General features: G+C 36.0%; 1 protein-coding gene and 1 non-coding gene across 2 annotated transcripts in view; one reads left to right on the top strand and one right to left on the bottom strand.

The window, feature by feature from the left end:
• Nucleotides 1–17,023, bottom strand: part of TBC1D5 (TBC1 domain family member 5) — a 564,828-nt gene that overhangs the window by 482,638 nt on the left and 65,167 nt on the right. The window lies entirely within an intron of this gene.
• Nucleotides 9,595–9,657, top strand: LOC123572041 (U7 small nuclear RNA). Its single transcript, XR_006696384.1, has one exon. It is a non-coding gene; the product is annotated as a U7 small nuclear RNA (small nuclear RNA).

The following is a 17,023-nucleotide window of genomic DNA, read 5'->3' as shown; positions in this document are numbered from 1 at the left end:
AATCATTTTAAAAATGAAACCCACCAATATAAATTATACAAACTTCCATTTTCATTAATCATATTCACATCCTGGCATCCAAATACAATGTATAACCATAATCCTAATAATGAGAAAACAATCATCTTCGTTAAACCTGCTAATTACAGGTTGAGGATCCCTAATCCGAAAATCTGAAATCTGAAATACTAAAAAATCTGAAACTTTTTGAATGCTGATGTGATGCTCAAAGGAAATGCTCATTGGAGCAAATATTCCAAAATCAGAAAAAAATCCAATTTCCGAAATACTTCTCATATCAAGCATTTTGGATAAGAAATATTCAACTTGCACTAAAAAGACAGAGACATTTAAATATACTTGATCTAGAGACATTTAAAATAAAGTTAAGAACCATATATTCTCACTCTCAGAAGAAACTAACCCTGTTGACACTTTGATTTCATACTTTCAGCCCCCAGAAAAGAAAATACATTTCTGTTTTTAAGCCATACAGTCTGTAGTACTTTGTTACAGCAACCTTAGGACACTAATACAGCTATTATGCAGCAAATGAAGCAGTGTACTCCTGTATTCACTCAGTAGCCTTTGCCTAGACCATCTTTCAGATTAAAGGAGCAATTTTCTCAACTCCTATGGACCAGCATACTTTATTGAAACTGGCGATCACAATCACTCTCTCAGAGAAGCTGCCTCGAACCCAGTCTCTGAACCATGGCTGCTGGTTGTATACCACACCAGCTACAATAAATCAGACATTGGATTGGCACGAGGCTCAGGGTCATCAGTAAACCAGAACCTTCACAACCTGGCTCTTTTGAAAGGATGGGCTGCTTCAAATTTTCTGTGCCTCTCAAACAATCTGAAAAATCTATGGAGAAACCTGCCTTCTGCCTTAGTTGCTGAGGTAGGAAAGTTAACAATGCAAGTCAAAATGACAAGGAAACAGAAACTCCTGCTGGTAGCCAGACAGAAAAGATGGCATACAGAGTAATAATAAAAGTTTGTTTGGTATGTTCCCTGAAAACCAAAACTACTTCCTATAATCTTAAAAGCAGGCCCTGTTCTCAGACTCCCATGAAAGCCCCTACTCCTATTCCTGCTACCCACACATATTTTAAACATGAACTAACTTCAGACACTCCTCTCAAACACAATCCAAAGTAAAACAGAAATAGAGATGACCCAAACCCAGATCCTACTCTTCAGTTCATTCCAGTGTATGTCAAATACTACTTTTTTTAATATAAGCTGAACTGTGTGCTGAATGCATTTCATACACTTTCATCCATGTTTTCACTAGAAAATGATGAACTAGGTATTTTATTTATCATCAAACTACACATGAATATACATATAAAAAATGCACACTCTAATAGAATAGTTCAAGCACCTAGGCCCACACTGCTGATGCAATGAGGTACAGATTTGTTAAGGCGTGATGGGATGGCTGGCTCTCCAAAGCTGTCATGGGAAAGTCATTATTCTATGAATGTAGTAAGTTCCAGGTCTAGCCTTCAGCCACACTGACTAAAAACTGGAGACTGATAGAAACTTGCCCAAGGACACACAAGTAGCAAGTAAAAAGGCCTGAATTTGAACCTTGTCTGCTGAAGTCTATCTTTTAATCACTATTCCACTACCAAAAGAAAACAAACAAACAAACAAAAAACCTGGAGCATCCATCTGCAACTCCCTGCATATGTCTCTATACAGAGAGAGGTAGAAACCAGAATATTAAAAATCTCCCAACAAAAGCTAGGATGAGTACTATCAACTTCAACCCTTGGGCCTTTATTTGGAGATGGCAGCCAATCCACTCTCCACCCTCAATGGACAAATTCTTTCTTTTCTTTCTTTTTTTTTTTTTTTTTTTTTTCTAGACAGAGTCTCACTCTGTCGCCAGGCTGGAGTGCAGTGGCGCAATCTCAGCTCACTGCAACCTCTGTCTTCCGGGTTCAAGCGATTCCCCTGTCTCAGCCTCCCAAATAGCTGGGACTACAGGCATGCGCCACCATGCTCGGCTAATTTTTTGTATTTTAGTAAAGACAGGGTTTCACCATGTTGGCCAGGATGGTCTCAATCTGCTGACCTCGTGATCTGCCTGCCTCGGCCTCCCAAAGTGCTGGGATTACAGACGTGAGTCACCATGTCCGGCCAGACAAATTCTTTCTTTAGCTGCATCAATATAGTCATTAAGGTAAGTGGCCAAGGCTTCCAAGCCCATCAGTCATTCTGTCTCTCTTTTTTTTTTTTTTTTTTTTTGAGACGGAGTCTCGCTCTGTCGCCCAGGCTGGAGTGCAGTGGCCGGATCTCAGCTCACTGCAAGCTCCGCCTCCCGGGTTTACGCCATTCTCCTGCCTCAGCCTCCCGAGTAGCTGGGACTACAGGCGCCCGCCACCTTGCCCGGCTAGTTTTTTGTATTTTTTAGTAGAGGCGGGGTTTCACCGTGTTAGCCAGGATGGTCTCGATCTCCTGACCTCGTAATCCGCCCGTCTCGGCCTCCCAAAGTGCTGGGATTACAGGCATGAGCCACCGCGCCCGGCCCATTCTGTCTCTTTAGAGACTTTGTATCTCTGTATCTACTCTTTCTTCCCTGTGCAGATCTGAAACTCTCAACACCTATCTTATTTCCCTTATGACCAGCTACTTGAGTAAAGCCTTTCTGCAACTCCAATTTATTAACAACAAATATATTCAGTAAATTTCACTGTTGAAAATTCAGCTATTTTATGCAAAAACATAAATACAGTCGTGTGCTGTATAATGACATTTCAGTCAATGTCAGACCACATATAGGATGGTGGTCCCTTAAGATTATAAGACTACAATTTTACAGTTCCTTTTCTATGTTTAGATAAACAGATACCATTGTGTTACAACTGCCTACAGCATTCAGTACAGTAACATGCTGTACAGGTTTGTAGCCAAGAGCAATGGGCTACATCATATAGCCTAGGTGTGTGGCAGTCTGTACATCATCTAGTTTTGCATAAGTACATTCTGTGATGTTCAGTACATTCTATGATGTTCACACAAAGATGAAATCACCTAACAACCATATCTCAAAACCTGTTCCCATCATTAAGTGGAGCATGATTGGATAAATACCCATTAACTCCATTCATTCAATTAGCTGTTTGATTTCCTGCTATGTATACTACTATGTATATTGTCTACATGCTAAAAGTACAAAAATTATAACACCACTCTGTCCTCAAGTTGTTCAAAAATCTAGTAGAAGAGAGTTAGAAGTTTAGAAGAAATTATAGTTGCTCTTAGTAAACAGCCCAGCAGTCCAAAACAGGAAAAATTGCATGAGATGAAGCTTCAGGATGAATAGGAGAAGGGAAGGGTATTAAAAGCATAGTAAAAATACATGTCAATGCAGAAAAGCAAAGAGAAGAAAAAACGGAAGACTCCCAGCCAGAAGGCAATGTGTTCAGAATTATTAAATCATGTGGCAGGAAAGTAAGACCACTATGGTCTCAATCTCTTGACCTTGTGATCCACCTGCCTCTGCCTCCCAAAGTGCTGGCATTACAGGTATGAGTCACTGCGCCCAGCCAGTTATAGTTCTTAATACAAGAGAAATCATCAAATAGGAAGGTATATAAGAATTTGGGAGACAGACTTGTAAAAGGTCCATGCAAGATTCAGATTCCCCATCCTTAGGAAGTAAATGTTCCCTCCCATGACTGAGAATCACCAGAAGGGAAAGGGAACTTTTAACCAGAACAAAAACATAATGACATCTACCATTGAGAAAGACTATTTTGAGATTATACACTACACATCCATACTTGGGAGTACTATGAAGCTTCAAAAATAGAATGAGTGGATTTGTGTGAGCACATGGATCTATGTGCTCACATGGAGCTAAGTTCAAAAAGAAAAAGTCAAGGTACTGAATAATATATATCATATGAATATTCTGGCACAGAGATTAGGGAGTCCAGATGATAAATAAGGGCTAACCAGAATAAGAAGAGCTGATTCCAGAGATAAGCATCTAGGAAGAATCAACAACACCTGTTAGACGCTATGGGTAAAGGAGAGGAAGGCATCTAGAATGCCTTGTTTTTAAATCCTAAAAAAGGTAAAGAGATTCCTTTCTATTCTGCTTGTTGCTTATCAACCTATTTAATTTAAAACTACTTCGAATCAATTTATTACAAATTCCAAATTAGTGATATTTGTAATAGTGCATTTTGACATATATAAGAGCTAAAAAAATTTATTAACAGTGGATGAATTAACAGGAAAATACAGCCTTTCATCCTTCAGGAAAACATGAAAACAAATACTACCAACCAGGGACAGACAATTCAAACCTCACACTTATATTTGCTCCAATATTCCCTGAGGAATTTTTTTCTTACATACCAGTATTTTTAGTCCTTTCTAACTTAAATCCAGGATAAGATCTTTCTGCCATCAATTTAGAACTCTTCATTTCCAGTACTCTCATTGTCAGTCATTAAAGTAAGCATTTCAATATATAAATTATACAATTATACTTTAATACTTGAAAAAACCCTAGTTACACATGGAAAGGTAAACCACTGAGAATTTGGGCCCACAGAATTATACTGCCTTCCTTTGGGGGGAGGGACAAATAGTGATGATGTATGAAAGTTTCCTGAGAAAATGTCACTAACATTTATTCAATAATGCAATCTCCTTACACTTTATCTGTGTCAAGCAATATTTACAATTTTTCCAATCTCCACATAACAAAGAAAGCCCAAGCAACTACAAAATACCTAACTAGTATTTCTTTCCACAACATGATTTTCATTTCTGTGTTCTGTAAATAAGAAAATAATTAATTAAAAGCCATAGTACTAATAAAAATGCAAAAAGAGAAAGAAACTAAAATCCTGATCAAGGAGTGGATTAGAACTTTTATAATCCTTATAGCAGAGACTCCACTGGTTGCAAATCCAACATCCATTTTTACCTTTCCCCTCCCACAACTCAGGAGAAGCTGACCTACCCAGACTCTCTCAAGCTCCAGGGGTAGATCCTGAATCAAATGCTGTAATATCAACTTTCCTGGAAGTAAGTGGTTCAGAAACCCAAACTTAATTAAACTTGTTAGCACATGGTGATTGTTCCTGGTCCAAAGATAACATGTGATCTAAACGGGGCCAATAAAACTGAAGGAAAAAACCTTTAGTCCACAATAATGAGAAAAATTCTTGTTTCCCTACTGGAAGTGAAGAATGTTTGTTGTTCCAGCTACAGATAGTAGCTATCCTATAAACATGAAGGAAACCAGCCTGAAGATAAATTTTAAAAAACAGGTAAGTCAGGCTGATACCTTGCTCATATAGTGCTTGGAGATCAAGCCCTAGAAGCTCCCCTACCTATAGCTTCCACTGTGGGAAAAAATCCACTTCATTCTGGAATAAGGCAGACTATTTGGGTTTCTGTTATTAAAAGACGGAACCAGCATAATTTTAAGTATTTTTAAATAGTCTCTCAAAAATAAGTACCTATGTGAAAGCTATTTGAAACTTGGAAATAGCTTTAATAAACAACATTTTATAAACAAATTACAATCTTTAGAAGTCTAACGTAAGCTTTCTTAAATCCACTAAAAGCTCAGTCACAAAAATCTACATGACCACTTAATAGACAAATAAATAACAGGTATAAGCTAGTTTAATCTGATTGCATAAAAATGTTTATAATACACTTCTCAATAAAGAAAAATTGAATTATAACCCAAGGGTGGGTTAATTTGTACAAATTTTGAATAATGTCGCAAATATTTCCAAAACAGATGCTAAGAGACTCTACAAGGACACTCAGCTCAATCAGAAGCCAGATTAAAGTCCCATCTGGAGCCTAATGGCTCCATGGTTCCATTACAATTACCCAAGTCACCAAAAGTGAGACTTAATGGTTATACATCACAGAATCTCTCTTCGAAGTATATACAGTCTTATCCCCAAAACCAGAAAATCAAGTCATAAAAATAATTTTGCGTGTGTATACACAGACACAAGAGATTTGGTAGATATCCAAATGCTGCTGTATTTGTTCATGAACACTGAACTTTTTCTATATGATTTTTCACCGGTTATTCATTAGCATCTTTTTTTTTTTTTTTTTTTTTTTGGACAGAGTCTTACTCTGTCACCAGACTGGAGTGCCGTGGCGCAATCTTGGCTCACTGCAACCTCTGCCTCCCAGGTTCAAGCAATTCCCCTGCCTCAGCCTCCTGAGTAGCAAGGACTACAGGTGCCTGCCACCTCGCCGGCTAATTTTTTATATTTTAGTACAGACAGGGTTTCACCATGTTGGCCAGGATGGTCTTGACCTCCTGACCTTGTAATCTGCGCACCTCAGCCTCCCAAACTGCCGAGATCACAGGTGTGAGCCGCCACACCTGGCCAGCATCTTCTTAAAAGTGTTTTTGGACACAGTTGCTAGGATAGTGCATCACCTTCATTTGAAATGGGAAGGACAAAGTTCACCTGTCTCCCCCAACCCTCCCTTTTTTTTTAAGACAAGGTCTTACTCTGTCCCCCAGGCTGCTGTGCAGTGACACAATCATAGCTCACTGCATCCTCAAACTCCTGGGTTCAAGTAATCCTCCCATCTCAGCCTCCCAAATAGCTAGGACTACAGCTATGCACCACATGTCCAGCTAATTTTTTAATTTTTTGTAGAGACAGGGTCTTGCTATGTTGCCCAGGTTGGTGGTGTCTAACTCCTGGCCCCAAGCAATCCTCTCACCTTGGCATCTCAAAGCACTGGGATTACAGGCACGAACCACCACACCAAGCCCACTTTCTCCTTTAACATCAGCCTTGAAAGTAACTCAGATACCTGGAATTATCTCTTTCATATTTATCTTCTCATATCCTAGCATAGACATTATTTCTCATTAAATCAGGAAAACTGAGTTAGGCCATTTTATCTCCTAATTTTCATGGCTAGAAGTTGTCACAGTGCCAAAGAAGTTTAGAGGAGGTTACCGGGAAAGCATTCGAATATCAGCATCCAGACCAATGCTATTAAAAGTATAGTCTGATTTCACTGCCTGACCATGAACCGTTAGTTAAAACTATTTTATAGCAATTTGACAAAGTAATAAGCCAATATTTTATGTATTTGATTTTTTTCTCTAGAGTAGGATAGGGTCCCAAATTTGAAGGTTGAATTCCACTTGAAAATGTCTGCTGACCTAACAAGGTGCTTTGTTTTACTCTTTTAATTTGAATGCCTTTAGATAGAACCCAAGCCCTCTGATTAGCTAAAGTGGTAAGTTATTTGCAACTGTTATCTGGTCAGTCCCAGAAGGCATGAGTGTCCAATCAAAGATCCACTGGACAAGTGTTTCTCAAATTGTAACACCCCTTAGTAGGTAAGGAAAGCAATTTAGTGAGTTTTTTTTAAATAATATCTGGCACTGCATGGCATGATATGTATGGCATGACACACAAAAAGTAGAAACACAGTATGTTTATATACACACATACATATACTTGTATGTGTTTATGTACATGTGTGTCTGTGGTTGTGATTTAAATTTTCTTACTGGGGTTCATGGGCAAAAAAACCAGAATGAACAGAGCACTGTACCAGACCAATATCTTCATTTCATAGATGCAGAAGCTGAGAATCAAGGTCACAGTCAGCTGGAAGCAGTCCCAGTGTGCTTTCCTTTACATTCATGATTGTAAATCTGTATGTACACTGAGGTCTGCAAGGCCAATACACAGAAAATACAGTATATAGGCCCCAAAACTGATTATTTTAAAATCCTAGATCAATTAAAACTTTATTAGGTATTTTTTAAGTTTTGAATACTAAAGATGAAAATTTTTATGTAGAATGATATATATTTGATTACATAAAAATTTTAAATGGTTATATGACCCAAAAATAAAAAATCCAAACAAATAAAACCAAATTCCTCAACTCACTAGTTTAAAAAAAAAAAATCAAACACAGAAAAAAAATACAACATACTACAAAAGACTGATCTTCTTAATATATAATATAGTAATTAAATATGAGAAAAATACCTGAGTAACAGGTAAATCGTATTAAGAGGTAAAATATAAAATAAATATAAACGGTCAATAGCATTAAAAACAGGTACATTATTACAACAAGACACTACTTTTCTCTTATAAAATTAGCAAAGATGTTTTCTTTTTAAGTATTAATACGAGGATTGATGTAAAAAATTCAGGAATCAAAATTGCCGGTAGAAATGAAACTTGTAGAGTTTGGCAGTAAGTATCAGAAGACTTGTAATTACCCTTCTAACCAGTAAGTCCATTTCTGGAATTTAGCCTATGGAAATAATGAGGGATATATGCAAACACTATTAAAAGCAGTTTGAATGCAGTAGTATATATAACAGTGGAAAATCCTAATAACCTAAATAGTCATCTATGGGAACTGGTTAAAAAATATATAGGACTTCTATATAATAATAGAATGTCACACAACTATTAAAAGAGATGATATAGGCTTACCTTTCCTGCTCACAATATACTATTAAATGAAAAAAAGTAATAGATGCAAAAATATCCCATTTTTCATATAAAAAACTTATAAAATACATTTGATTCATTCTTATAATAACCCAACATATTTAGAATAAATGGACAAATGCATTTTTACAGTGAATTTTCTAACACAATCATTTTCTTCTTCTTTTTTTTTTTTTTGGTCTGAGACGGAGTCTCACTCTGTCGCCCAGGCTGGAGTGTCATGGCATGATCTCAGCTCACTGCAACCACCGCCTCCCGGGTTCAAGCAATTCTCCTGCCTCAGCCTCCTCAGTAGCTGGGATTACAGGCACACACCACCATGCCCAGCTAATTTTTTTTCGTATTTTTAATAGAGATGGGGTTTCACCATATTGGCCAGGATGGTCTCAATCTCATGACCTCGTAATCCACCCACCTCGGCCTCCCAAAGTGCTGGGATCACAGGCGTGAGCCACCATGCCCGGCCAGAAAACGATTTTTAGAGATACCTAATATAATGTATTAAAAAATGCAAACATTCTTAAAACAGGTCTCGATACCAAAGACCATTTTCAACAGTAACACTGAATATTCAATTGCATGGATAAAGTTAAATTTTACAAAAGATGCCAATGGTATGGATACAAGATGCCAATGGTATGGATACAAATTCTTTTCACTTCTTTTGCATTCTGATAGGGAGGGAGAGAGGGACAGACAAAAAGAGAGGCAGATAGAGATGAAGAGGACAATTTGCATTTTAGCTTTCTTCTCATCCCAAAAATGACTTAGTATAAGACACCACTCCAAACAAAGTGAACACATTATAGGACAAAAGAAAACAATTCAAGAAACAAGGATAAAAGAACAGAACACTACCACTGTACCAGTTAAGGCTCTTGATTATAAACAACAGATACATGTTCTAGTGAATCTAAGTCAAAAAGGAATTTATTGGCTAGGTACTAGATAGTTCAGAACACTGAGACAAGGTTGGAAAATCCAGCTTGGACAGGAATCAAGGCAGGCAAATCACAGAAAAATGTTTGCCTCCACAGCCTTGAATGAAGCCTGGAACTTACGTTACTGCATCAAGGGTTACAGGCTCTTTTAGAATTTGTCTAGCAGCCTTTCTGGTTTTTACAGAAAAGTCCCGCAATATTTAAAAAAAAAAAAAAGAAGAAGAAGAAGAAGAAAGAAAGGAAAAAAGAAGAAGAAGAAAGAAAGAAAGGAAAAAAAAAAAAAAAAAAGAGTTACAGGCCAGGAGGAAGCATCTCAGTGGCAGCTCTTAGCCTCATGCCCATGGTCTTTCCAGCTGTCAAGGTGCAACTCTTAAACTACAGAAGGGCCTCATGCTAGCCTTTAGGCTTCCTTAATCTTGAGGGGTGAGAAGCAGTCTCCTAACCTAGAAAGGGGCTTAGTAAGGCCCCAGGCAATGAAAACCACAAATGTCCTCTAGGAAGACCAACTCTTTGTAGTAGAACTGAAGTGTCTTTACTTTTACTCAGTGTCTTGCTTATATATCTTTATAAAAGTTTGCAAACTGAAAGTTGATAAAAATTAGTGCAAATCTCTTTAACATCATTTTATTAGATTTGTTTGGTACCATTTTCAGTGTATTTCCAAGGCAAAAACGTACTCTTCCTAAAGTAGTTCTATCAACCAACAGTAGACTGAGCAATCTGGATGGGGTCTAGCAAGTTTCTTAACACACTATAAGTATTGCCTCTTGCTTTATATTCTATCCGTCTGCTAATTTGGTTTCTTGCTTGCCTTTTTTGCTGCAGCTGTGCACCGGGTTAACTGTTTCAATGGTTTTCCTACAATAACTCACAAATTTTTTCCTGATCAGTGTGCTGTATGATTGGTTCTTTGTTCCTAAGATAATTATTTTACATTTGTCTACACTGAACTGCATTTGCCATCTGCTGGCCCAATCACCTAAACAATCCAAATCTTTTTGAATCTGATTGCATTGTTCCTCATTATTTCCCCTAGCTCCAATTTTAGGATCATCTGCAAACTCTGAGATCTTTTCTTTAAAGCTTGGACACATTTTATTTTAATATAGAGGGGTTTTTGTGTGTGTGTGACCCTTTAGACACTCCAGCTGAAATCCTTTTCCAACTAGAAAAGTTTCCAAAAGCTTATCCAAAGATACCTTCCAATTATGCAGTCAAAGTGATGCTAGAAACAAAGCTAAATAGTACCCATTCTATTCCATTTTTCTATACATTGCCATGTTTTTAAAAGTATTATGTCTTCTAAGTTCTTCTCTTCAAAGTATAAATATTTTTAGGAAATGCAGTAATTCTGTTTTCTAATTTGAACATTCATAGCAACTGTTTTTGCAATAACTTTCCTAAACTACACATGACAAATTTTTCAGCAACTCCCTATACATAAGGCATTTCATTTAGTCATAAAAATATTTTTTGAGCACACATTAGTAATTAGCATTAGATACACTGCAGTCTTATGACCTTGGTCCAATTATTTATCTCCCAAAACTTCTGTTTCCTACTGACAAAGAAGATTCCAGAAGATAACTTCTAAGCACTCATCCACATCTAGCATTCTGAATTACCTTTTATCTATAAAGTAACATACTAGAATCACCATTTCTAAAATTTTTCTCCTTCAGATTTCCCAAACATCATTTTATTATAAGCACTCAAATAATTCATTAATTTTTGCAACATTTTAGAACTGCAAGATTGTATATACTTACTTAGCAGTATTTACCCTTCGAATTAGACTTGACAAATCTGAACATAGTAAATCTCCATTACTTATTAAGTAGTACACCGAGCACATGTTTAGATCTAGAAAAAACTGTTGCTCCATAAACTTTAGTGATTTCTTAGTATAATCACATTTCCACAAAAGCCCTACCCGTGTTAACAATCTTATATAGAAGTTAAGATCTAATTTAAGAACCAATGGTTCTCTCAAAGGAAAGAAGTGATGATTCTGGGTGGAATTACTTTCATTAAAGGTAGGATATGAAAATCCACTAAGAAAAATTAGTTTTAATAATTCCAAAATAGAAACATTATAACTAACAATTACTACTATTAGATCTTTCATCTTTTTGTGGAAGAACCCTCTAACAACTGATTAGTCCAAATTTTTTTTCATTTATTCACTAAACAGTTAGTGAATGTTACAATAATATAAAAATGAATACAAGACAGTGTGAGATGTACATATGTTGTAACAAAAAATCATTGTAGAGGTACAGTCAGCTACACGGAAGTTAGGAAGAGGAATAATTTACTTCTAGTTGCTGGATGAAAAGCTTTGTAAATGAGATGCATTTGAACTCTCAAATATTACAATATCTTTTAAAAGCAAGCCTACTAAGCTATGAATATTATCACAGAAAAGACAAATAGAAAACGCTAAGCAGTCAAAGTAAAAAAATTTTTAAAAACCTCAGAAAACAGATTTGCTGGTTGCTTATAATAGAATCATGTTTTTGATTTTTTGTAATTTTTAAAATTCTTCTGTAATGAACATATATTATCCTTATAATAAGACATAGTAAAAGATTTTTCTATTAATTTTTTAAAGCCATACTTTGAACAACTGAACAAATGAAATGCTATATGTCAAAAGCCTCTAACTTATAAAAATTAAGTCACTAACAAGTATTTCATTTCTAAAAAGCTAAAGGACCCACTAAAAAGAAATCATAATTTATTAAGCCCTTTATTTTTGAAAGAAACATTGATTTTCAATGCAATTACTTTCATTATAAGGTAGGATTTAAAAATCCACTAAGAAAATAATTTTTTCTTTTTCTTTTTTCAATGAGACGGAGTCCAGACTGGAGTGCAGTGGCACAATCACGGCTGCAGTCTTGACCCCCCAAGGCTCAAGCGATCCTCCAATCTCAGCCTTCCGAGTAGCAGGGACTACAAGCATGCACCACCGCACCTGGCTAATTTTTGTATTTTTTGCAGTGATGGGGTTTCACCATGTTGCCCAGGCTGGTCTCAAACTGGTGGGCTCAAGCTATCTGCCTGCCTCAGCCTCCCATAGTGCTAGGATTACAAGCATGAAACACCGCACCCAGCCAGGAAAATTATTTTTAATAATTCCAAAATAGTACGTTTATAACAATTGTTAAGGTTTTGTCTTTCATCTTTTTGTGGAAGAACTCTCTAACAACTGATTAGACTGATTTTTCAAACACTTATGAAATGATACATGTTGTCTCCAGGAATATTTAATTTGTATTTTAAGATAAAAGCATTTAATAAATCCATAAACAACCACTGACTTTTATTTCAAACAGATCCCCATTTACTAAAACTTTGATCTTTGACTGTGTTATATTCTATTAAAAGTAACAACATTCTACATATGATTTAATTCTACCTGTAATCTAATAAAGGCATTTCACTTAAAAAAACTATATTTATGTATATACATATATACACACATATATATGTTATATACATATATATATATATATCTTGAATCTCCCACATGATTCAGAGCATAGCAAAAGAAAGTGTATGAGCTGAGAAAAGAGGAAATAAAAGCACTAGAGGAATGGCGGGGGTGGGTACAGGGAGGGAAGAAAAGAGTGTTTCAATAAACATTTCCATAACTTAATACCTGCTTAGATTTTCAAAATTCTAGTTTTTTTTTACTGTTTGATTTTACACTCTATGCTATAGTTTATAGCTGAATTACTAGTATCCTATAACCTGAAATTAAACTCAACTAAATCTCTTGAGGTATATAACAAGTTACACAGAATTACTAAAGTAATAAATAATTATGTTTCATTTAGTCTGTTAACTTCCCTAAAGGATGGAATTTTACTAATATAATCTATTAATATTGTTTCATAGACTATCACTAGTTTTCAATTTGATAAAGCTAGAAGGAAGGCAATATGCTGGGATTTCAAACTGGCATCCATAGGCCACTTCCAGTGAGCAAACAGTTCATTCGGAATAAACTGCCAAGATTTTTTAAACTTGATATTTCACATAAAAATTTAGATTTTTAACTGACCTCAAAAAAAAAAAAATCACTAGATTCATAGTTCTGGTCCCACTGCTGTCAATGCTCACTAGACAACTTTCCTCCCCACTTTCTGTGGCTTACCAAGTTCCACAGGAAGTAGGGTTTATAATCCCTAAATAGAGTGTGGAGGCAGTCAGATTCTGACTCGAATCCCAGTTCCTCTACCTCCAAGCTGCACAACCCAGGGCAAGTAGTTTAACCTCTTTAAGATTTAATTTCACCATCATGACTGATATGGTTTGGTTCTGTGTCCCCACCCAAATCTCACCTTGAATTCTGTAGTTCCCATAATCCCCACGTGTCGTGGGAGAGACCCAGTGGGAGGTAATTTAATCATGGAGGTGGTTACCCTCATACTGTTCTCGTGACAGTGAGTGAGTTCTCATGAGATCTGATTATTTTTAAAAGGGCATTTCCCAATTTTGCTCAGCATTTCTCCTTCCTGCCACCATGTGAAGAAGGACAAGTTTGCTTCCCCTTCCTCGTAAGTTTCCTGAGGCTTTCCCAGCCCTGTGGAACTAGGAGTAAATTAAACCTCTTTCTTTTATAAATTACCCAGTCTCAGGCAGTTCTTTATAGCAGCATAAGAATGGACTAATACAATGACAAAGAAGATAATAATCATTTATTATTCAGGGGTTAAAAGTGAAATAATATATATAGTACAAAATACAAAATTAAATCTTCAATAAATGATAGTTATTATTATACTACTTGGATTGAAATTCCTAAACCTAATTAACTAAGATTTACCATGAATGTTTCCCACTTTCTGTAGACCCTAAAGAAAAAAACTAAATCACTATTGCCTTATCACTCCATAGGGCTCCTTGGTAAAATAAGGATAGGAATAATAAATATCTTATAAGGTTGTCATATTAAAATATGTTAATACATACAAAAAAGCTAAGAATAGTACATGGCACATACTAACCTCCAAAAAGAGTTGTTATTATAGTAGTAACTGTTGTTTCAGGGGGCTGGCACATATAAGCTTTAATAAATGTTTGATGAGGAGAAGCATGTCAGTGAGTAAAAATGCAACTAAATGAATACAAGACCATTTACCAAGATTATTCAAGGTATATATCTTTAAGAGTCCTCTCGACTGTCCCATGTTTTTTGTTTGTTTGAGACAGAGTTTTGCTCTTGTTGCCCAGGCTGGAGTGCAATGGTGTGATCTCGCCTCACCGCAACCTTCGCCTCCTGGGTTCAAGAGATTCTCCTGCCTCAGCCTCCCAAGTAGCTGGGATTACAGGTGCAGGCCACCATGCTCAGCTAATTTTTTTGTATTTTTAGTAGAGACAGGTTTTGACTATGTTGGCCAGGCTGGTCTTGGACTCCTAACCTCAGGTGATCCGCCCATCTCAGCCTCCCAAAGTGCTAGGATTACAGGCGTGTAGGATTTATTTTCAAAGGAGTTTTAGAGTAGTCCTGTTTCAAGATTGCTAGAACCAGACCAGTCTAGGCTGTGCTTTCTTTCCAATTCTTCTCTGCCTCTTCAAGAATCTCAGCAGCAGAGTTTAGGAACAGTGGAAAAGAGGATCTCACTACCTTTTAGGCTAGTAGTTACAAAATCTCAGCCTTTAAAAACAAAGAATGAAGAAAAAAAGCCTGGTCAAGCAGCAACAGTGGTTCTCTATCAATTGGTGCCAAAAAGATGATTCGATCTTTAGCATACTAATCATCTCAGTTGATGTAGTTTTCAATTAGTCTGAAAGAAGCTCAATTCTTCAAGTATTTAATAAAAGATAAAGACAGTCTTTCCTGGCTAAAGTAGTAGACATATTCCAGATTCTTGGCCATGTCAGGGAAATTCTTTCATAGCATTCAAAACAATGAGGAAAAGCAACAAAATTGACTCAAAAAGAGTAATTTCCTTTCCAACCTAAATAAACTTTACACAAACTTGCCTTTGATAATCGACTAAACAAGCTGCACCACTAGCATCAAGGGAGGGTGTGCAGATATCTAGCAGGTGCTGCAGTTTATCACAAAAACGTCTAAAATAATTGGAAGTGACAACCAGCACTACCACAAATGATTTATTAGTCTTTCACTCAGCTTTTCAGCTTCCTCAGGGCCAGAATAAATAATTTACCAACTCTGTATCTTCCAATCATTAATTCTTCCCAATGCATCCAAACTACATTTAACTCTGCTAGGTTCAGTGGAATAAAACACACAATAGGAATATTTTTCCAAATATAAAATTACCTGACCATATGTAAAGGCAAACATGTCAATCAAAGATGTACAATACAGATGCAGAAGAAGGACTCAAAGTCAGCAACTGCAGTCAAGTTTGAGGGTGCTCATGGAATAAGTTAAGTGAACAAGAAAGCAGAGCCTAGCAAAGTGCTTCTCTCGTAGATGAAAAGACTCCAGTGACTCTGGACAGCAAACCAAAAAGGCAACCTAAGCACACTGCGTGACAGAGATTTTTAAACCTCAAGCATCATCATCTCACAATAGTCAATTGACTGACTGACTGCCTCCCCCAAACTGTCCCACGAATTATAGAAAATATTCAGTATCCTTAATCAAAAAAAGGTAGAAAAGTTAAGACCTATATGAATTTCATGCAAAGTAGACTTAATAAAGTACAAAACAAGGCATCTTCTTTAAGGCATTTTAATAGCTATTTTGAATGGGTTTACAGGACAATTACAAACTCCTGTGAATTCAAAAATAGATGTGAAAATCAAAGAAATAAACATTCTTCCCCAAATCTGATAATGATGTTAAAAGGTATGTCTATTAATTATGTAGAAAAAACATACAAAAACCAAAAATTACATCCTAAATCCATTTTTGATGTAAGCTAGTCTTGTCTCATTAAATCAGCATCTCTGATTAAAACAGAGATCATTTTTGGTACATAACGTATTGTACTGTTAGAGCAGCATCTGTTTATTACACAGCATAAACATTTTTCAGCTTTCTGAAACTACTGACATTCAATAAATGATCCAGACCTAGCAATTCACTAGTTTCTTTTTTATTTCAAGAAGAAATACTTTTAAGTGAAAGAGTTAATAAAACTGATAGTCTAATATTAGGCATTCTATAAGCCAGCTTCAAGCTGTTGGGCATACAAAGAATTTCATAAACTGACAGCTTTCTCTTTAATGGTTTGAGAGTGCACTACAACCCAAATCTTAAGTGTGTAATAGATGTTTAAATATATGACTTCTACCTAATACATGATTTTTTCCAAAATATAAAATGCCTTAAAATTAAATTAGCTAAACTAGTGAAAATGATAATATAAATTTGAATCTAAAGAATGCAATTTATATTATACAATTTTTAAATGACTAAAAACATTCCAAAATGTTCACAAAATAAGAATGTATTTTTTTCAACACTCAAGAGTTCACTGCTAACTGAAAGAATTATATACCTGGGCACAAAATCATATTGTTCATAGTAAGCAAAACCATGTCTTATTTATGCACAGATCCAGCACACAC

Source organism: Macaca fascicularis, chromosome 2 (genome assembly GCF_037993035.2).
Source record: "Macaca fascicularis isolate 582-1 chromosome 2, T2T-MFA8v1.1".
Taxonomy (NCBI): domain Eukaryota; kingdom Metazoa; phylum Chordata; class Mammalia; order Primates; family Cercopithecidae; genus Macaca; species Macaca fascicularis.
Note: the sequence above shows the minus strand (reverse complement) of the source record. Positions and strands in the feature narration are given on the sequence as shown.